Genomic DNA, 23389 nt, shown 5'->3' with positions numbered 1-23389 from the left:
CGACTGTCTGTCCCACCTGTGACAGAGACTGTAATTCCAGTATTGGATTGTACAGTCACATTTAGAATGGAAGCAAGTCTTCCTCGATTTCGAGGGACTGCCTATGATTGATGGACAGATGAGACTTTCTGCCTCCCCCTTATTTAGTGTCAGTGCATTTTCTTGCAGTAAAGGGCACATCAGAGGGAGAGTGCCTGTATGAACTGGGACAAGGGATTGGAAAGGAGAATGATTCTTCGAACTTATTGTAGGTAAGAGTAAAACTGCAATCTGTATTTACAAGCGACAGGAAAATAGATCCAATTATTTTTACAGCATCTTCCTATGATTTCACTGTCATTTCTATATATTATGTGCGCATTCCAAGCAAGTAACTAATATGCCCATCTTTGGCACGCCCATATTTTTCTCTTTCCATTCGAAATACTCCTGTGGCGAATAATTGTATTTAGTTCCGATGCAGCATCAGACAAGATCGCACATGGAACTAAAACACTTTGTGCGTGTTCGGTAGCCCACCTAGGGAGGTTTGACAGACAGGGAAATCCACAGCGAGGCTTATAAGCAATCAATCCAGGGCTAAAGTGCAAAACTAAAAACAGCACAAGCGGTAACAGCCACTCACACCGCGGTTCCCCACTCAACTGTACAACAAAGAGCAACCCAGAGAACTGGCCACATTCTTCAGGTAAGAGCCGATGTTCTGTTCTGTTTTGGTTTATAAGCGTTGTAACCAGTCACGATTACAGCTTTGTAGTCAGGGTCGAAAGAGACAGTGCTGAAACATAGTTACTTGTTAGAATGGCAGAGTTGTACAAATAAACACAACTACGCGGAAGCGGGTTTGGGTTATATGTTCCTCAAACTTACACGTGAGAAGTTAAATAATTTATAAGCATTTATCTCGGCAGGGTCAGCGGCGCCAGCATTGGCAGGGGGATGGGGCTCTAACTTACAAAGAATCAGGGAGACAGTCAAGGTTTAGTGTTTTAGACAGCAGCTTGGAACAGGGTGGATTAAAGAAGAGCTGTCACCATAGTGAAATGAAGCATGTTTGTACATGGAGGAGGGAGGTATGACGAGGTAGACCAAAAGCACCATGTAATTTACATTGCAACAGCAACTTACATGTTTAATAGAAAAACATCCCCATGTACTTTACAGAGGTGAATTCGGAAACATGGCCCCAACCAAAGCAGGAGATAGTAGGAAGGGTGACTAAAAGCTGTGAGGAATCCAAAGCGTTTCTGGCCTGCGTCCCACATCCGTAAACTGGAGCTCATTCAAAACTCTGCTGTCCGTATCCTAACTGTTACCGAGTCCCGATCACCTATCACCCCTATGCTTGCTAACCTACATTATCATCATCATTATAGGCAGTCCCTCGAAATCGAGGAAGACTTGCTTCCACTCTAAAAGTGAGTTCTTAGGTGACTGTACAGTCCAATACAGTAATTACAGTCTCTGTTACAGGTGGGACAGACAGTCGTTGGAGGAAAGGGTGGGTGGGGAGTCTGGTTTGACGCACACTCCTTCCGCTGTCTGCGCTTGCTTTCTGCATGCTCTCGGCGATGAGACTTAAGGTGCTCAGTGCCTCCTTGGATGCTCTTCCTCCACTTCGGCCGATTTTTGGCCAGGGTCTCCCAGGTGTGGTCCTACAGGAAGAATTCAGGGAGTTAGGAAGAAAATTAAAGGGTAGGACCTCAAAGGTAGTAATCTCCGGGTTACTACCAGTGCCACGTGCTAATGAGTACAAGAATAGAAGGATAGAGAGGATGAACACGTGGCAGGAAAGTTGGTGTAGGAGGGAGGGCTTTAAATTCTTGAAGCATTGGGACTGCTTCTGAGGGAGATGGGACCTGTACAAACCAGACGGGTTGCACCGCAACTGCACCGGGACCAATATCCTCGCGGGGAGTTTTGCTAGTGCTGTTGGGAAGTGTTTAAACTAGCTTGGCAGGGGGATGGGAACCTGAGAACAAATTCAAAAGGGAAGGAAGTAAAGCAGAAATTGGATAGCAAAAATCGAGAAAGCGAATCTGTAAGACAGCGGAAACAGGGCCTAGTAAGTAGTAAGCAAGACGGTTTTCTTGTGCTGAATGGTATATACTTTACTGCAAGGAGTATAGAGAATAAGGCGGATGAGCTAAAAGCACAGGTAGACACTTGGAAGTGTGACATTATAGCCATCACAGAAACATGCCTGAAAGAGGACAGGTTTGGCAGATCAATATTCCTGGCTACAGAATTTGTAGACAAGATCAAGAGTGGTGCAAAAAGAGGGGAGGGGGGGGCGGTCGCAGTACTGATTAAAGAAACTATTACAGTGGTGAGGAGGGATGATATGTTAGAGGGATCATCAAATGAGGCCATATGAGTCAAATTGAAAAATCACACTGCTGGGTGTGATTATAGAGCCCCAAACAGTGGGAGGGAGATAGACGAGCAAATATGTAAGCAAATTGCTGTAAAGTCCAAAAACCGTAGGGTAGTAATAGTAGGGAATTTTAACTATCCAAATATTGATTGGGACAAATTTAGTGTGAAGAGTATAGAGGGTGTGGAATTCTTGAAATGCATTCAAAAGAACTTTTCTTTATGTATGTAGCAAGTATGTAGCAAGCCCAACACGAGAGGGGGTAGCCTTGGACTTAATTTTGGGGAATGAAGCTGGGCAGGTTTAAGGGGTATTAGTGGAAGAGCACTTAGGTGCCAGTGACCATAATTCAGTCAGATTCAAGTTGGTTATGGATAAGGACAAGTAGGCCTGGAATAAAAGTTCCGAATTGGGTAAAAGCTAATTTTGCTAAGTTAAGGAGTGATTTGGCCATAGTGGACTGGAAACAGCTACTTGTGGGTAAATCAGTGTTGGAACAGTGGGAGGCATTCATAAGAACATAAAAACATAAGAAATAGGAGTAGGCCATAGGGCCCCTCGAGCCCGCTTCGCCATTCAATAAGATCATGGCTGATCTGATCATGGACTCAGCTCCACTTCCCCGCCCGGTCCCCATAACCCCTTATCTCCTTATTGTTTAAGAAATTGTCTATTTCTGTCTTAAATTTATTCAATGTCCCAGCATCCACAGATCTCTGAGACAGCGAATTCCACAGATTTACAACCCTCTGGGAGAAGAAATTTCACCTCATCTCTGTTTTAAATGGGCTGCCCCTTATTCTAAGATTGTGCCCTCTAGTTCAGTGGAAACATCCTCTCTGCATCCACCTTGTCAAGCCCCCTCATAATCTTATATGTTTCGATAAGATCACCTCTCATTCTTCTGAATTCCAATGAGTAGAGGCGCAACCTACTCCACCTTTCCTCATAAGTCAACCCCCTCATCCCAGGAATCAACCTATGAAACTTCTCTGAACTGCCTCCAAAGCAAGTATATCCTTTCGGAAATATGGAAACCAAAACTGCACGCAGTATTCCAGGTGTGGCCTCACTAATACCTTATATATCTGTAGCAAGATTTCCCTGCTTTTATACTCCATCTCCTTTGCAATAAAGGTCAAGATACCATTGGCCTTCCTGATCACTTGCTGTACCTGCACAATATCCTTTTGTGTTTCGTGCACAAGTACCCCCAGGTCCCGCTGTACTGCGGCAGTTTGCAATCTTTCTCCATTTAAATAATTACTTGCTCTTTAATTGTTTCTGCCAAAGTGCATGACCTCACACTTTCCGACATTATACTCCATCTGCCAAATTTTTGCCCACTCACTTAGCCTATCTATGTCCTTTTGCAGATTTTTTGTGTCCTCTGCACACATTGCTTTTCCTCCCATCTATGTATCGTCAGCAAACTTGGCTACATTACACTCAGTCCTTTCTTCCAAGTCGTTAATATAGATTGTAAATAGTTGTGGTCCCAGCACTGATCCCTGCAGCACCCCACTAGTTACTGGTTGCCAACCAAAGAATGAACTATTTATCCCGACTCTCTGTTCTCTGTTAGTTAGCCAATTCTCTATCCATGCTAATATATTACCCCCAGCCCCATGAACTTTTATCTTGTGCAGTAACCTTTTATGTGGCACCTTGTCAGATGCCTTCTGGAAGTCCAAATACACCACATCAACTGGTTCCCCTTTATCCACCCTGTTCATTACATCCTCAGAGAATTCCAGCAAATTTGTCAAACATGACAAACATAAATCCATGCTGACTCTGCCTGACCAAATTTTGCTTTTCCAAATGTCCTGCTACTACTTCTTTAATAATGGACTCCAACATTTTCCAAACCACAGATGTTAGGCTAACTGGTCTATAGTTTCCTGCTTTTTGTCTGCCTCCTCAGTGGTTGGAAAATTATTCAAGGAGGAGATCCGGAAGGCTCAGGCCAAACATGTGCCCTTAAAGAAAAAGGCAGGGAAAAATAATTCTAGAGCCCCCTGGATGTCTAGGGACTTACAGGGGAGTATTAAGAAAAAAAGGGACGCTTATGTCTTGTACCAATGGTTAAATACTGCAGAATCTTTAAAGGAATATAGAAAGTTAGGAGGCAAAATTAAAAAGGGTATTAGGAATGCTAAGAAAGAGCACGAGAAACTATTGGCCAGTAAAATTAAGGAAAACCCTAAGATGTTCGATAAATATATTAAGTGTAAGAGGGTAACCAAAGAAAGGGTAAGGCCTATCAGAGACTATGAGGGTAATCTTTGTGTGGAGGCAGAAGATGTTGGTAGAATTCTTAATGAATACTTTGCATCTGTTTTCACAAAAGAAAGGGCAATGCAGATACTGCTATCGAGCAGGAGTGTGATATTCTGGATGAAATAAATATAGTAAGAGAGGAAGTATTAAAGGGTTTAGCAGTTTTGAAAATAGATAAGGCCCCAGGCCTGGATGAAATGCATCCCAGGCTGTTGAGCGAAGTAAAAGAGGAAATAACAGAGGCCTTGACTATCATTTTCCAGTCCTCTTTGGATCTGAGCATGATGCCGGAGGATTGGAGAACTTCTAATGTAGTACCCATGTTTAAGAAGGGAGGAAGGGATAGGCCGAGTAACTACAGGCCTGTCAGCCTAACGTCAGTGGTGGGAGAATTATTGGAAAAAATCCTGAAAGACAGGATAAATCTACATTTGGAAAGGCAAGGATTAATTAGGGATAGTCAGCATGGATTTGTTAAGGTAAGATCGTGTTTGACTAACTTGATTGAATTTTTTGAAGAGGTAACCAAGAGGTTCGATGAGGTTAGTGCGTATGATGTAGTCTATATGGACTTTAGCAAGGCTTTTGATAAGGACCCACATGGCGGACTGGTCATGAAGGTTAAAGCCCATGGGATACAGGGCAAAGTGGCAAGTTGGATCCAAAATTGGCTTGGAGGTAGGAAGCAAAGGGTAATGATTGATGGATGTTTTTGTGACTGGAAGGATGTTTCCAGTAGGGTTCCGCAGGGCTCAGTACTGGGTCCCTTGCTTTTTGTGGTATATATCAATGATTTAGATTTGAATATAGGGAGTACGATGAAGAAGTTTGCAGACGACACTAAAATTGACTGTGTGGTTGATAATGAAGAGGAAAGTCATGGGTTGCAGGAGGCTATCAATCTACTGGTCAGGTGGGCAGAGCAGTGGCAAATGGAATTTAATTCAGAGAAGTGTGAGGTAATGCACTTTGGGAGGGTTAATAAGGAAAGGATATACACATCTTAATAGTGTAGATGAACAAAGGGAACTTGGAGTGCTTGTCCATAGATTCCTGAAAGTAGCAGGCCAGGTGTAAATAAGGTGGTTAAGAAGGCATACGGAATGCTTGCCTTTATTGGTCTAAACATAGAATATAAGAGCAGGGAGGTTATGCTTAAATTGTATAATACTTTGGTTAGGACACAGCTGGAGTACTGCATGCAGTTCTGGTTGCCGTATTACAGGAAGGACGTGATTACACTAGCGAGGGTGCAGAGGAGATTTACTAGGATGCTGCCTGGAATGAAGAATCATAGTTATGATGACAGATTGGATAGGCTGGGTTTGTTCTCATTGGAACAGAGAAGATTGAGAGGAGACCTTATTGAGGTGTACAAAATATTGAGGGACCTGGACACAGTGGATAGTAAGGGCCTTTTTCCATTGGTGCAGGGGTCTATTATGAGGGGGCATAGATTTAAGGTAGTTGGTGAAAGGTTTAGAGGGGATTTGTTGGGAGGCTTCTTAAGCAGAGGGTTATGAGGATCTGGAATTCACTGCCTGTAAGAGTGGTGGATGCAGAAACCTTCACCACTTTTAAGAGATGGTTGGATGGGCGCTTAAAGTGCAGTAACCTGCAAGGTTACAGACCTAGAACTGGTAATTGGGATTAGACTGGATGACCTTTTGTTAGATGGCTCAGATATAATGGTAAGTACTGCAGGGAATAGAATACGGCCACGGTGATCTCCTGGACTAGTTTCGATCGCCTGGATGGGTCAGAGAGGAATTTTCCCAGATTTTTTATCCCTAAATTGTTTTTATCTGTTTTTTGCCTCTGTCAGGAGATCACATGGCTCCGGTTGGGGTGGAGTGTAGAATGTTTCATTCGCAGTTGTGTGAGGCGGATTGGTTTGGACTGGGTGCTCTATTCCTTTCCGTCATTGTTCATAGGTTTATATGTAACCTTTAGGGCTGCTGACCAAGGGCCGTGCAGCTCTTTGTTGGCCGGTGTGGACACGATGGGCCGAAATGGCCTCCTTCTGCGCTGTAAATTTCTATGTTTCTATGTTTCCATGCGTCGGTGGGGATGTTGCATTTTATCAAGTCGGCTTTGAGGGTGGCCTTGAAATGTTTCCTCTGCCCACCTCGGGCTCGTTTGTCATGCAGGAGTTCCAAGTAGAGCGCTTGCTTTGGGAGTCTTGTGTCAGGCATACGAATGTGGTCCTGTGTGGCCAGTGCTTCAATGCTGGGGATGTTGGCCTGATTGAGGACACTGTCCTCCCAGAGGATTTGCAGGATGTTGCGGAGACATCATTGGTGGTATTTCTCCAGCGTTCTGAGGTATCTATTGTATATGGTCCACGTCTCTGAGTCATACAGAAGGGCAGGTATCACTACAGCCCTGTAGACCATAAGCGACATTAACACCTGGCCCGGCAATGCCTCGATTTTAAAGTTCTCAATCCTTGTTTTTAAATCCTCCATGGCCTCACCTCTCCCTTTCTCTGTAATCTCCTCCAGCCCTACAATCCCCCAAGATCTCTGCGCTCCTCCAATTCTGAGCTCGGATTTCCCGGATTTCCTTCAGTCCACCACGGGCGGTTGTCCCTTCAGCTGACTAGGTCCCAAGATCTGGAATTCCCTACCTAAACCTTTTTGCCTTTCTAACTCTCTCTCCTCCCTTAAGTCACTTCTTCAGATTGAATGATACAGCACAGAGGGAGGCCAGTTGGCCCATTGTGCTTTTTGGGATGTGCTGGCACTTTGTAAGGATTATCTAATCAGTCCTACTCCCGTGCTCTTTCCCCATAGCCCTGCAAATGTTCCCCTTCCTGGTCTATATTTATTCCTCAATCAACATAACAATTAAACAGATTATCTGGTCATTATCACATTGCTGTTTGTGGAAGTTTGCTTGTGTGCAAATTGGCTGCCGCGTTTCCCACATTACAACAGTGACGACACACCAAAAGTACTTCATTTGCTGTAAAGCGCTTTGAGACGTCCGGTGGTTGTGCAAGGCACTTTATAAATCCAAATCTTTCTTTTCTTTCTTCAAGTATTTATCCCATTCTCTTTCAAAGCTATTACTGAATCTGCTTCCCCCTCCTAATTAAACCCTTTGTCCTCCTCTGCTGAATTCTAAATTTCTCCCAGTCCTCAGGTTTGCTGCTTTTTCTGGCCAATTTATATGCCTCTTCCTTGGATTTAACACTATCCCTAACTTCCCTTGTTAGCCACGCATTTTGCAGCAGCGGTAGAACATGCTGATTAGGAAAGTAAACTCGGGTTAAAGTGGTTAAATGTATGAAACCACTAGTATTGTGCTTAAGTGCAGTAAAAAAAACACGGCTGATAAGGTACTCGGTTGTGTTAGTAGAAGAACCGAGTGGACAGTAGAATAGAGTACAATTCAAAGGGTTTGTATTGTGTGGCTGGAGTACCAGATGTAATTCCAGTCACCTGAGGCAGAAAGGACGTTATTGCCCTCGAGAAGGAACAAAGGTGAGCAAAAAAGATACTTCTGGAATACATAAATTTACGTTATAGGGAAAGGTTAAGGAAATCAGACTTATTTTCTTTGGAAAAGAGGGGATATTGAGGTGATCTAAATTAAGTTTATAAGGTAATGATGGAATTCACAAAACAGATCTAGTTCAAAACCTTAGGATACAAGTTAAAAATGAGAAAGAAGGAAAACCAGGCAGAACTTTTCCATTCACAGAGTAATATAATTGTATAATAAGTTAATTTGGACATTATAAATAGGTTCAAAAGACAATCGGACGCATTTCTGAAAAGAAGGAATTGAAAAATATGGTGGGCAGATGTGGTTGATCTTTGGAACATCTGGAACTAGCATTAGTTAAGATAAGGTATGTAATAAATCCTACTACTAAATTAATGTGAATACTTTATTTTAATCTCCTTCACCCCACTGTCCCTCCCCTCCAAAAATAAACAAAGATTCCTGTCTGGTTTATCTAAATTTGATGAACTGCCCAGCAACTGTCTTAATTAGAAATTAAAACAGAAAATGTTGGAAATACTTGCAAGTAAGGCAGCATCTGTGGAGAGAGAAACAGAATTAACATTTCAAGTCGATGACCTTGCGTCAGAACAGAACTATCTTAATTAGCATGTTACTCTACTTGATTTACTCTCTTAAAACTGAAAATGTTGGATTACTACCAATAATAACATTCACAATCTAGAGTATTCATTGTGCAAGATCCTACAAATCCCCTGGGAGGACAGGTGCACCAACATCAGTGTCCTCATCCAGGCTAACATCCCCAGCATTGAAGCATTGACCACATTCAATCAGCTCCGCTGGGCAGGCCACATAGTTTGCATGCCAGACCTGAGACTCCCAAAATAAGTGCTCTACGTGGAGCTCTTTCACGGCAAATGAGCCAAAGGTGGGCAGCGGAAACGTTACAAGGACACTCTCAAAGCCTCCCTGATAAAGTGCGACATCCCCACTGATACCTGGGAGTCCCTGGCCAAAGACCACCCTAAGTGGAGGAAGTGCATCCGGGAGGGCGCTGAGCACCTCGAGTCTCAACGCCGAGAGCATGCAGAAATCAAGCGCAGGCAGTGGAAAGAATGTGCGGCAAACCAATCCCACCCACCCCTTCCCTCAACAACTATCTGTCCCACTTGTGACCGAGTCTGTGGCTCTCATATTAGACTGTTCAGCCACCAAAGAACTCACTTCAGGAGTGGAAGCAAGTCTTCCTGGATTCCAAGGGACTGCCTATGATGACGATGAGAGTATTCATAGACCAATATTACACCAGGAATGTATAGGGCAGCACATCACTATGTTTTATATCTGTACTTTAGATTTATTGTGAATTCACAGAACAAAAGGGAAGGTCTGTGATTGGGTGGAAGGCAGAAGAGATTTGAGAGACAAAGGGGATGATGGGCTGGATTGAGATGGTAATAGCACAAGTTAGGAAACAAAAGGTAAGTCGAGATAGGGTGTGAATGGCAGAATGATTACCAGCTGATATGGGAAACAGAGAGAAACAAAATAAAAAATAAAAAAAGGCGGGGGAAGTGGTTTTTGTAAAGAAAAAGGCAAAGAAAGAGAACAAAATGTGGGCAGAGGTTATGGTCTGAAATTGTTGAAAATATTGAGTCAGGAATGCTGTAAAGTGCCTAAACGAAAGAAGAGGTGCTGTTCCTCGAGTTTGCATTGAGCTTCGTTGGAACAGTGTAGGAGGCCGAAAAACAGAAAGGTCAGAGTGAGAGTGGAGTGGCAAATTAAAGTGACAGGCGACCGGAAGCTTGGGGTCACCCTTGCGGACTGAACGGAGGTGTTCTGCAATGTAGAGGAGACCACATCATGAGCAGCGAATACAGTATACTAATTTGAGCAAATCGCTGTTTCACCTGGAAGGAGTGTTTAGGGCCCTGGACAGTGGGAAGAGAGGAGGTAAAAAGGAAGGTGTTGCACCTCCTGCAGTTGCGTGGGAAGGTGCTGTGGGAAGGGCAGGGATTGCTGGGGGTGATTGTGGAATGGACCAGGGTGTCACGGAGGGAGCAGTCCCTTTGGAATGCTGAGAGAGAAGGGGAGGGGAAGGGAAGATGGGATTGGTGGCGGGATCATGCGTGACGGAAATGGCAGAGGATGATCTGTTGAACATGGAGGCTGGTGGGGTGAAAGGTGAGGATAAGAGGAACCCTGTCGTGGTTCAAGCATGTAAAAGATCTGTACAGGCATGCAATATACGCTGTGCACTCCTCTAAATGTCATGTTAAGAATATAAACCACTACTATATCGATAGTTTATAATTTTTCTTTTTAGTTAAAAACAATATAATTTTAAATTAATAAAAATCTTTATATTTGAACAATTAATTGCTAAATATGTGCTAGTTTTCCAGTTTCAACTTATAATCTATTTGTACTGTTTGGCTTCATGAAATAGAAACAAACATTTTTTAAGCACCTTTCACATCCTCAGAATGTCCCAGAGTTGTTCACAGCTGCTGAAACATATTTTACGTGTAGTCACTGTTGTTATGTAGGAAATCACACCAACCGGTGTATGCACAGCAAGGTCCCACAAAGAGCAATGAGACAAATGATCAGTTCATTTGTTTTTGGTAGTGTTGGTTGAGGGATAAATATTGATCAGGACAAATAAAATGATTTATTCATTTCCTTGTTTTCTCTCCTAACCTTTACTAACATGAAAAAAATCAACATTTTAGAAAGGCAATCTTTCACTTTAAATAAAACAATTATTGCTAAATTTTTCATCCATCAAAATGGGGAGGGTGAAGAACTCAAGAAATACATATTACCGACAGAGCACAATCTTTCAAGGTGAAAATATTCCCTGGTAAAATCCAATAAATGGACCTAGTAATCGAAATAGTTGTGTTTTACTGTTTCCGGATATTAAAGATTAGTGTGGACATTGACTGATGCCATTTGTACATTTCCATCATTACTTTTACAAATATCATGTCCCTTTAGAACAACCTCTCAATTTATATTAGGGTATTTAACCTCCTAAAAAGACAATCACTTTTCCTCCTTTATTTAATCCCCTCCATCCTCTGCCCTCACCTTCAGAGGATATGCCCTCTGTGCTCGAGGTGACAGGTCAAGTAACTTACTTCCAGGACAAAGCAAATTCTGCTCTTTAGTGACCTCTCGAGATGATCTAACCGCAGGCCAGTATATACTCCCCCATCCAAGTTTTACTTCTCCCACAAGGACATACTTGTTCCCTATTTGGTGCCCAAGTGACATCAATCATATTAAACTGAGTAGTGGCAAATTGGACCTGTAACAATTTACTACATTGCACAGTACATTGATAATCCTCGCAATTTGTATTAGATCCAGTATAACCTGTACCTAAAGTAAGCAGGTACACCTGTCAGGGAAATATATACATTATTAGGCTGTCATCGATCAACACTGCCTGTTGGAGATTGTATAGCTCCACAGAATACACTTGCAAAGATTAGATGCTCCCTACCAGATTGAATCACGAGAAAAATTGACTCCTATCTGTCACCAAACAGCCACTGTGATAGATTGAAATAAAATTAATTACTTACAATGGTGACCTGAAATTTATTTTTTCTTTAAAGGTGGAGACCAACTTGAATAAGAATTGGGAACATCTTAGAGACATTCAAATTAACCCAAAGAAATTTAACTTGCATCACTTGAATTTTTGAATAATGTTATTGCCCGCCTCCACCAGTTGGTTGACCAGACAGCTTAGCAATAAAAAGATGTGGGTCTAGAAATTTGGGTCGTTTGCACCAACCATTAGCAATCCGGGGGGGAACTAATGGGGCACAAATGACTTTTCGCCCAGGCGCAGCGCCGCGAATGACTCCAGCTGAATTTGGGGTGAGTTTAGCAGCGGTGGTAACCCATAGTGCCCTGCACCACTGCGCTGGCGATGACCTCATCATCACCTTGCGCAGCACCTCGTTAGTGCCCTGAATCCTAAATTAGGTATAGCCCCCCTGAAGCTGCACCAGGCAATGCCAATGACAGCTTCCAGGGGCATGTACAGGGCAGCCGGCCACTCACGGGGCACATGTTAAAGAGATGTGGGCCATTACAAAAAAAACCTGCCTATTTTGCCAAGCGCCCCGTTGGTGCTTTGAACACAGGGTCCATGCCATGATTGGTCAACCTGGCACTCTGCTTGAGTGCCGGGCTGTTGCCATGACACCCCTGCTCCCCGGTGGTACAGGGAGGCCACATTCAGTACTGAAGAGTTTGCAGCTTGGACCCTTCCGTTTAATTTGGACCCTGCCCTTCGTGGCAGCACTACGCGGCCCAGTGTGTAGCTCTGCGCCCCACTCCTGACGCATCCGCCCCACTACCGCCACAGATAGGAAATGGAGTGCATTATTTTGTGCTCTACTTCTTTTCAGGGGAGCGGTAACCCGAATTTAGCAAGTAGTGGGGGGACTTCCATGCCTGGTGCAAAATGTCCCGCCTCCCGATGTTAACGCCCCTAAATGGGCGTAATGGAATTTTTCCCCCGTAGAATTTCCACCGCTGGGAAATAACACCTATATTCATTGCTTAAAACTATCTATTTTATAGTGTTCAGAATACAAAGTTAGGATTTATCAGCTGGATTCAACAGGAAACAACTTTAGCAATCAGCCTGCTTATCTCCAAGAGCGTACAAAGTTTTCAAACTCTCGGCTGAAAATTCAGGACAGCCGCAAGGCGGGAGTTGCTGTGCCAGTCGCAGAGGTCCTGCCCCACGAGCCATATTGGGCTTACTGCCCCCGAGAAGAAGTGGAGTGCATAATCTTGAGCTCCACTTCCTCACGGGGGTGGGACTGGGGCGCAAAGGGACGCAAATTTTCCAGCGCTACATAATGAGATGTGTAGTGCTGGCGGGAAGACAGCGCCTTCCCCTTCCATTAAAGGGGGGGGGGGCCAAGCTGCTGACTCTGTGGGAGGGAGAAGGGGCCATCGCAGGATCACCAGGGAGTGAGGTGCCGTGGCAGCAGCCCGGTGCACAAGCGGAATGCTGGGCTGCAAGATCGCTGCATGGACCCCGCGATCTGGAGTGAGGAAGGCCACGACCTGTAGTGCGACTATTTTTTTAATTTTCACCGCCGCACATCCCTTTAATTTTTGTCCTGCGAGTGTCCTACAGCCCAGCATGTGCCCCACGGAACTATTGTGGGCATTGCCCACGGCAGCTTCACGGGGCGCTCCCGAAATTACGCTCCGGGGCGATAACTGGTCGCTGCACACGGGTGATGATGTGGTGCTACCGGGAGGAGTGGGGTGCTACCGGTTAGCGCTGCCGCTAAAGCACGGCAGAATTTCAGGGGAATTGGTAGTGGCGTCGCGCCCAGGCGAAAGGTCGTTTGCGCCTTGTTAATACCCTCCCGGTGGCGCAAACGACCCGAATTTTCCCCCTATATATTCTTAATTCAAAGCCACTTCATTCAAAGGACCTGTTAATTCCAATTATTTTTAACACTAAATTCACAATTTTCTGTGTTAATTACATTGCTTTATTCAAAGTATTGGACATTTTTTCTTGGTGGCAAAAAAACGACTTTGGATTATCAGGAGTAGAATTTTTAGGATTGCTCCTTAGACTGCTCGATAAAACTAACTCAACCATACAGAGTGCATGCTCCACTCATTTGGACCTGAGTTTCGCATTTGGGGTCCTACAACTGCCATAGGGCCCTGATTTGCATATTAAAGGAACCTAATGCCTGTTTCAGGTGGGTACTGTATATCCCTTCGGCATGGTAAAGGCATGGCTGCCAATGGTAAAGCAAAGGGAGGAAGCAGCATAAGAGGCCAAAGTCAGAGAAATAGAGATGTCGATTTTCACTTGGGGTGGGAGTGGTGGGATCGAAATGGGTGGCACACCTGGAAGTTTGAAAGCTCGCAAGGCCCAGCTGATCTTAATGGCTGGGCTTCATTTACATTCGATTGGCAAGCAGGTGTGCAGTGTGCGATGGCATCAGGTGCCAGCAACCATACAATTTCTGTCAGGAATCCTGGGCCACTATTTTAAGGGTGAATGTACCTCTTAAAGGGTAGTTGCATTCACTCAATGCAAATCCAGCTTTTCTGCGACCGCACCTCCAAAATCCACAACCTCTACCATCCAGAAGGACAAGGGCAGCAGGTGCATGAGAACACCACCACCTGCAAGTTCCCCTCCAAGTTACACACCATCCTGACTTGGAAATATGTTGCCGCTCCTTCATTGTTGTTGGGTCAAAATCCTGGAACTCCCTACGTAACTCATTGTGAGAGTACCTTCATCACAATGACTGCAGCGGTTCAAGAAAGTGACTCACCACGACCTTCTCAAGGGCAAATGGGAATGGGCAATAAATGCTGGCCTTGCAAGCGACACCCACATCCCATGAATGAATAAAAAAATATTGTGTTCAGCTTCTGGAAGATGGCTGAAATGTGGGGTAATAAGATTTCCTGCAGGTTTTCTGATGCCTCCCTGGATGTACTGCTTGCACCAGTGAGGGCCAGCAGGGAAGTGCTGTTCTCACAAAGTCATCTTCTTCTTAGGCAGTCCCTCGGAGTTGAGGATGACTTGCTTCCACACTAATATGAGTTCTCAGGTGACTGATGTGTCCAATGCGGGACCTACAGTCTCTGTCACAGGTGAGGCAGACGATGGTTGGAGGGGCAGGTGGGTGGGGTGCTTGGGTTGTCGTGTGCTCCTTCTGCTGTTTGCACTTGGCTTCCGCGTGCTCCTGGCGAAGAGACTCAAGGTGGTCGGTGCCTTCCCGGATGCTTCTCCTCCATTTTGAGTGGTCTTTGGCGAGGGATTCCCAGGTGAGGGTGGGGATGTTGCACTTTTTCAAAGAGGCTTTGAGAGTCTCCTTGAAGCGTTTCCTCTGCCCACCTGGGGCTCATTTGCCGTGTCAGTGATCTGAGTAGAGTGTTTGTTTTGGGAGTTGAGTACCAGGCATGCGGACGATGTGTCCCATCCATTGAAGCTGATCGAGTGTGGTCAGTGCTTCGATGCTGGGGATGTTGGCCTGAGCGAGAACACTGACATTGGTGCATCATGGATTTGCAGAATTTTGCGGAGGCAGTGTTGGTGGTATTTCTCCGGTGCATTGAGGTGCCTGCTCTGCATGGTCCATGTCTCTGAAGCATATAGGAGGGCAGGTATCACTACTGCTCTGTAGACCATGAGCTTGGTGCCAGGTTTGAGGCGCTGGTCTTCAAACACTCTCTTCCTCAGGCAAACTAAGGCTGCACTGGCACACGAAGTCTGCCCTTGTTGATAGTAGGCTCCCAAGGTATTGAAAATGGTCCACGTTGTCCAAGGCCTAATCATGGATCTTGATAATCGGGGGGCAGTACTGTGTGGCGGGGGGCAGGTTAGTAGAGAACTTTTGTCTTACGGATGTTTAGTGTAGGGCCCATGCTCTCGTACGCTTCGGTGAAGGTGTTGACGAAGGTTTGGAGTTCGATTTCCAAGCGTGCGCAAATGCCTGCTGTCATTCAATGACAGAGGTTTAACTGACCTTGGATCTGGACTGGAGGAAACGGAGGTTGAAGAGTTTCCCATTTGTTCTGTAGATTAGCTCCATTCCAGCGGGGAGCTTATTGAGGGTGAGGTGGAGCATTGCAGCAAGGAAGATCGAGAAGAGCGTTGGTGCGATGACACAGCCTTGCTTGACCCCGGTCCGAAAGTGAATTGGGTCTGTGGTAGATCCATTGGTCAGGATCACGGCTTGCATGTCATCGTAATGCAGGCGGACAATCGTGATGAACTTTTGAGAGCAGCCGAATTTGAGGAGGACACTCCATAATCCCTCACGGTTGACAGTGTCAAAGGCCTTTGTGAGCTCAAAGAAGGCCATGTACAGAGGCTGGTGCTGCTCCCTACATTTTTCTTGGATTTGACACACAGTGAAGATCATGTCCATTGTGCCCCTTGGTGGGCGGAATCCGCATTGTGACTCTGAGAGGAGTTCTTCAGTCTCTGGGAGAAGGCAATTGAGGAGGATTCTTGCGATGCCTTTCCCTGCAGTAGACAACAGGGAACTCCTCTATAATTACTGCAATTGGACTTGCCACTTTTCTTGAAGATGGTCACAATTACAGTGTCTCTGAGATCCCCTGGCATGCTCTCCTCCTTCCAAGTATGAGAAATTAGTTCATGGATTCACGCCAATAGTGTTTCTCTGCCCATGCTTTAGTGCTTTGGCGGGGATTCCATCTGCTCCTGAGGACTTGTTGTTCTTCAGTTGTCGGATGGCCTTTTCAACCTCATGCCGGGCTGGGGTTATGCTGAGGTGGTGGCGGGTAGCATGCTGTGGGATGGAGTCGAGGACACTCGCATTGAAGACAGAGTCTTGGTTAAGGAGATCTTCGAAGTGCTCCTTCCAGTGGGCACTGACTGCCTCTTTGTCCTTGATGAGTACCTCTTCATTTTTGGCCCTCAGTGGGGTAGGACCTTGGGCGCTTGGGCAGTAGGTGGTCTTGACTATGCTAAAGAATCCACGCACGTCGTGGTTGTTGGCTAGTTGCTGGATCTCCTGCGCTTTTTCCACCGACCATCTGTTCTTTAGCTCGCGAGTTTTATGTTGGGCCTCGGCCTTCAGACGTCTATAGAGCTGCTATCTTGCTCGCGAGTTGTGTTGCTGTTTCCAGTTCAAGAATGCCTTGCACTTATGGCTTATTAGCTCCTGGATCTCCGAGTCATTCTCATCGAACTAGTCTTGATGTTTCCTGATGGAGTGACCAAGCGTCTCTTCACAGGCACTAATTATGGAGGCCTTGAGGGCAGACCAGGCACTGTGGACACTCTGCATCTCCAGTTCACTGGAAGTCGTCAGGTTGGTTGTGAGGCACTGGCTGAATAGCAGGGTCTTTGAGTGCTCAAGCGTTGATTTTCCTGCGGCAGTGTTTCTGTTGCGGCCACTGTTTTGGGGCTACATTGATGGAAATGACAGAGCAGATTAGGCGGTAGTCAGTCTAGTGGTCGGTCTAGCAGTTGTTCGCTCGTCAGCTCCTGTCATGGCGCGGGTGATGCGGACATCCTTGTGGCGCCAACCGGACGTGGGTGGAGACACCAGCAACAGCGGGACTTAAAAGGAGCTCGCCACCAGGTAGCTGATTGGATGTGTATGTTGGAGCCAGGTCGGGAGGAGCAGCGAGGTCAGGACCCAGAAAGAAGATCTGATCACAGGAGCGAGGTTGGGAGGAGCAGTGAGGTCGGGACCCAGGAACGAGGTCGGGACTCAGTAGAGAGATTGGAACCCGGAAGCAAGGTCGGGACCTAGGATCGAGTCGGTCACAGGAGCGAGGTTGGGAGGAGCAGTGAGGTCGGGACCCAGGAGCAGGGTTGAGACCTAGGAGCGAGGTCCGGTCACAGGAGTGAGGTTGGGAGGAGCAATGAGGTTGGGACCCAGGAGCGAGGTCGGGAGCAGCGAGGTCGGGACCCAGGAGTGTTTTTCTACTGGTCCATTGAACATTTGCTAAAATAACAGAACCTTGCATTAAGAGACACCAAAGCAGGCCAGGCCCATTTTCCTGTATTGCATCTATTTTATAAGGGTGTGAAATTCAGTGTGGAATCTGATTTGCACAATGTTTTGATTTAAATTAGCTTTGTTTGTGCCTTAATCATAGCCTCCTTGTGAGCACCAAAATCAAACTGCACAAAATTAGGTGCACCGCATATCGGATGCATAAGGTCATTCCACTGCTGGAATCGTGTAAAAACTGGGGATCAGGGACACATATTCTACAACCTCCAGATTAACAGGAAACCGGATAAATGTTAATTCATCTTTAGGTCAACTATTTCTTGCGTACTGCATAGACAATATTCTTGTTTCTGTTTGCGAAAGGTTTACATTAGAGCTTTATATCAGCTGATTGTGTAGCAATGATTGGTGATGAATAGCAAAGGGTGTGTGATTTTAGGAGTGGTATAACACAATATACATTTGATTCTGAAGTTGCAAAATCTTTGGGAAATTAATTGGTACGAATTAGCATAGGAATGTTCATGTTGTATTTCTCAGAAAATATAATAGTGCTCGTGGGTGGAGCACGAAATGTTGTGCACAATGATACAAACCACTAAGTCATGGAAATAATTCCGCTTAATTAATGCGCTTTATTCTATCATCTGCTGTTCATTGTTCTTTTAGCAGGTTATACCTGATGCTTGCGTTATCCATTGTCTTGTGACTTACTCAGTGTATGTTTTTTTCTGTTATTTACCTGATACAGTCTTGAATGCCTACTCTTCTGCATAATAGGTCATGTTTCTACAAGACATGTTTCTAATATCCCCTGATTCTGTTAACGTTCTGGTTGATTTATTTGAATTACAGTGGTTTGAGGGGTTAATATACACATTAGAATCTAATTGTTAAAGGCTGCTTCAATTATATCAGAGAGAATTGTAGTTGAGGGCATTCTCCCTGCTTTAACCCAGCTATTAATTCTAAATTTACAAGAGCCCTCCCAACTGGATCAGTATTTTTATTTCTATTTTCCACACCAGGGCCGGAATTTTGCCGGCGCTCAGAGCGTGAGTTCGAAGCTTGACAGCCCGCTGTCAACCCACCTCCACATCAGTTTCCCAAGTGCTGGGTCTGTCTGTGTGTTACAGACCCGACACCAAGCGGCGAGGGAGCCAGTTGATATAATTAAGAGTTTGTTAAAAGAACTTAAACAGCATTTTATCATATATTTACCATTTTTTTAGCTTTTTCATGAGGTTCCCGGCACTCAGGTAAGCAGGTCGGGTTCTCAATGACTCTCCATTCCTCTGAATAGTTGACAGCTGCAAAAGTGGTATAAAAGTTACCATTTCACAGCTGTTCACTTTCCAATCTTTGAAGCTGGAGCCTTCAGGATTTGGAATACACTTTTTAGCTTTATGCAGGTTGGAAGTGTTTGGAGTAAACTTTCTATCCATTGTCACCTCCTTGGAGCAACCTCCCTCACCATTAATAGATCGCTTCTATCATCTCAACTGCAGCTGCCATCTATTCCAGCAACATCAATGCCTTGAAAAAAATCTCACCTTGGTCCTCAGAATCTCACCATGATCCGCCCCAACACCAACATCACCAGGCACACCAGCATCACCAACAAAAACATCAACCTCCTCCGCAATCACCTGATGCTGCACAGGACACAGGGCATCAGCACCTGACCACATTGCTGTCTGGGAGGCCTCACCATGGCCAGATTTACTTCACTTGAAGTCTCTACAGCCTGGCTGCCATATAATGCGCCAGGTTAGCACCAGTCCACACCAGCATCATAAAGCATCCTACAATGTCCAAGCCATTCCTTTCACACTCATGACCATTGAGGGTTACCATTATGTCTCACCATTCACTACAACTTACTAAGCCACTTCCAAAGGTACACACAAATCTATCCAAGAAGGCAAAGTGTTGAAAATAATGATTTCAATGTTTGCCAAAACATCAACAGATACTTTACATGAATATTGGCTAAAAAACCGAAGTGCCTACCCTTGTGTGTTGTTAGTTGGTTTGATTATACAAGAATGAGGGTGACTGTGAGGGGTGGCGAGTGAGATGGAGAAGTGACAATGCAGATACAGAGAGAGGGATGGATGGAGGTGCAAGATAAGTTAGCATGCGTAAAGATGTGCAGGAGTAAGATAGGGAAGGCAGAGTGATGGGGATGTGATGATGGCACAGCAAGATGAGGTCGAGTGTGGCTTTGCAGTAACATTTCGTGATCGACTGAGATCATTGAAAGGTTTGTGCCACTGCAGCCAGGTCCTCCTGACGACATCCCTGCTTGTGCCCTCCTGTGCAATGTGCAACCATGCTACGTTAGTGTCCTGGGGAGGTCTCTTCCATCCATTGGAAGAGAACCTCCCTGCATGCTGTGACTCCCTCCATAAACATATGGAGGGAGTCATGGGAGAGCCTGGATGCGACCTTGCACCTCTCTGCGGTGCTTGTCAGTGTTTGTAGCTTCGCAATGCTGCAGAACACTGACAGTACAACTGTCAAAATGAATGTGGACATCGTCCCTTTAAGGAGACTGGCTGATGACGCGTCATTAAATTATGTCATCAGACCCACTTCCTTTTAATTGGCTGGGAACCTCGCAGTGCGGGCTTAACAAGCCCCATCAATGGAAAATTATTTTCACAGTGCGGGATGGAGTCTGGAGTGGAATTACAACCCGCCACCTACCTCGTCTGCACTGGGCCCGCCTCGGTAGGCAAAATCGTGGCCCAGGCTTCTGTGATTGAGCTTACTGATTTATCGGTAGCATTTTGATATTGTGAACTGGTTTACTATATCTGGTGAAGATGTATTCAAACTCAAGGGCTGACAGGTGAAGGAAAACCTCCTTCACAATGGGGACAGCCCTGCCCATGATAATGAAGTCACACCTGCCTTGAACCTCTGTGGCCCAGAATTTCCGGTCAGAAGCAAAGGTGTTCGTGGCTGGCCTTGAAGAAAGCTGCCCACAGAAATCTCTGTGGTGAAAAGTTTGGCTCTTTCGATGTGTAAGAGATTGCAGCACTCTATAATGGGAAATCCCTCTGCTGTAATGTCAACAAGCCCATCATCATCATCATAAGCACTCCCTGGAACGAGGATGACTTGCTTCCACAAGTTTACAGGTGTTTCGATGAAGGACCCGATGTTCCAGTCCTGAACTCCAATTGAGTGGGTGGAAGATGCCTGTGGGTGAATTTTTTTTAACGTATGGTGACCGTTGCACACCAGCTACCACACGGGCTTGACAGAGCTAGGCCTTTATCCAGTGGCAAGGGTCAACAAGCTATCTAAGCAGACAATCACAATGCAGAATTCTTAGAGTCAGAGAAGCAGGAAATGAGAACCGTTATAGAGAGCAAAACAAAGATTGGGGTTCTCACATGGGGAAAAGGTAAATCTCAAATAAATATGAACAAACTTTTTAAAAAATCTTAATTTTTTTCAAAAGTTTCTTCAAAATTATATTTTTTATGATAATGGTGAAATTTGACACTGCACAAAATTAAAATTAGTTTTTCAGGTCCATAACACTTGTTTAGCAGTCAATATGTTGTTAAAACCCCAGCTACACCTAATCCAATAAGGCCTAACATTTAATGGGATATTTCACAGTGATATCACTATGGAAAAGCCCAAGTTTTTGTCAGTTTCCCTGATTACCCAGATTGCCGGCTATGGTCGTGGGGATGGGGCAGTAGATGACTGACTGCAACTTCAGGATTTCTGCCTTTAGATGCGCAGTTGCTATATCCTGAAGTTGCAGTCAGTTTCAAAGGGGTAATAACGGCGAACGCTGTTAGTGTGCTGTTATTACCCACTGCAAATTCTGGGCCCATGTCACTAGCTTTTTACAGGCTGCTTCAGATGATATCTGTGAGACCAACCAGTATACAGTGCATACATTGTTTGCCAGGGCCAAGGACTTTATTACTTTTCATGATTATAATGACCAGCAACAAAAAAGGGCTTTTCACCTCTTTATAGGACTGGTTTTCCAAAAGTGCATGCTTCATTAATAGAAGCAATGCTGTTTTTAAATAGGAAGGGCCTTGATTTCAACATTGTGCAGATAGCATGTGGACATCATGCAGGTAGATACAAGGAACTGGAAGCTGCCACAATGCATTTATTGCATAACAGTTTACAATCGCACCATTATTTCAAGGCAGTTGTTGCCTAGATGGATGCTGGGTAACGACAGATACCCTTTCAAGCTGTGGCTGAAGGCACAAGTGTAGAATCCAAGAACTGCAGCTGAAAGAAAACCTAATGCTGCCCCTAGCACAATGGTACAAATAGAGCCAACAGTAGGACTGCTCAAACTGCCCGATGTTTATAAGGTGAGATGAAGTAAGGCGGGAGGAGGCTCATATGAAGCATAAACACTGACATAGACCTGTTGGGCCGAATGGCCCATTTTTGTGCTGTAAATACTATGTAATACTAAGTAAAGATTTAGCTGTCTGCACCAATTGCTGTACAGCCCTGAACAGGTCTCCAAAATTATAGAATATTGTGCTGCATTCAGTAAATGCTTATCAGGAGAGAACTCATCATGCAGCAAGGCAAAAAGGAGGATCAGACGGTAGTCAAAGATAACAGAGACAAGGTGATCGAGACTCAGGGGTTGCCATGTCCACTGGAGCACCCTCATAGCCAGCAAGCATGACAATATTTAGTGGAGAACCAGTTCTATTAAAACTTGCCCCACCCCCCGCCTCCCAGTTTATTATCCTTGTATTGCTTCTCAATGAACGGTTGCACCAACTCCACCATCCCTGCACTTCAAATCATAGAATCATAGAAATTTACAGCACAGAAGTGGGCCATTCGGCCCATCATGTCCAAGCTGGCCAAAAAAGAGTTGTTCAGCCTAATCCCACTTTCCAACTCGTGATCCATGGACTTGCCGGTTACGGTACTTCAAGTGCATATCCAAGTACTGTTTAAATGCAATGAGAGTTTCTGCCTCTACCACCTTTTCAGGCAGTGAGTCCCACCACCCTTTGGGTAAAAAAGGAATTCTTCTCAACTCCCTTCTAATCCTTTTACCAATTACTTTAAATCTATGCCACCTGGATATTAACCTATCTGCTAAGGAAAATAGATACTTCCTATCCACTCTATCTAGGCCTCTCATAATTTTACCTCAATCAAGTCTCCCCTCAGCCTCCTCTGTTCAACAGAAAACAACCCCAGCCTATCCAATCTTTCCTCATAGCTAAAATTCTCCAGTCCTGGCAACATACTCATAAATCTCCCCTGTACCCTCTCTAGTGCAATCACATCTTTCCTGTCATGTGGTTACCAGAACTATACACAGTACTCTAGCTGTGGCCTAACTAGTGTTTTATACAGTTCAAGCCTAACCTCTCTGCTCTTATATTTTATGCCTCGGCTAATAAAGGAAAATATCCTGTAGGCCTTCTTAACCACCTTATCTACCTCTCCTGCTACCTTCAGGGATCTGTGGACATACACTCCAAATTCCCTCTGTCCTCTACACTTCTTAATATCCTACCATTTATTGTGTATTCCCTTGCCTTGTTAGCCCTCCCCAAATGGATTATCTCTCACTTCTCCGGATTGAATTCCATTTGCCACTTTACTATCAGTCCATTGGTATCTTCCTGCAGGCTACAGCTATCTTCCTCACTACCAACCACACGGCCAATTTTTGTATCATGTGCAAACTTCTTAATTA

At 44.9% G+C, this 23389-nt stretch overlaps 1 protein-coding gene across 1 annotated transcript in view; it reads left to right on the top strand.

The window, feature by feature from the left end:
- Nucleotides 1-219: 219 nt before the first annotated feature.
- The window catches only part of LOC139257649 (dehydrogenase/reductase SDR family member 9-like), a 68217-nt gene continuing 45047 nt past the window's right edge, over nt 220-23389 (top strand). Inside the window, exon 1 of the mRNA XM_070874565.1 lies at nt 220-251. The gene's annotated coding sequence lies outside the window, so the exon portion shown is untranslated. The remainder of the gene's footprint in view (nt 252-23389) is intronic.

The sequence above is a fragment of the Pristiophorus japonicus genome, chromosome 3 (assembly GCF_044704955.1).
Source record: "Pristiophorus japonicus isolate sPriJap1 chromosome 3, sPriJap1.hap1, whole genome shotgun sequence".
In the NCBI taxonomy this organism is placed as follows: domain Eukaryota; kingdom Metazoa; phylum Chordata; class Chondrichthyes; family Pristiophoridae; genus Pristiophorus; species Pristiophorus japonicus.
Note: the sequence above shows the minus strand (reverse complement) of the source record. Positions and strands in the feature narration are given on the sequence as shown.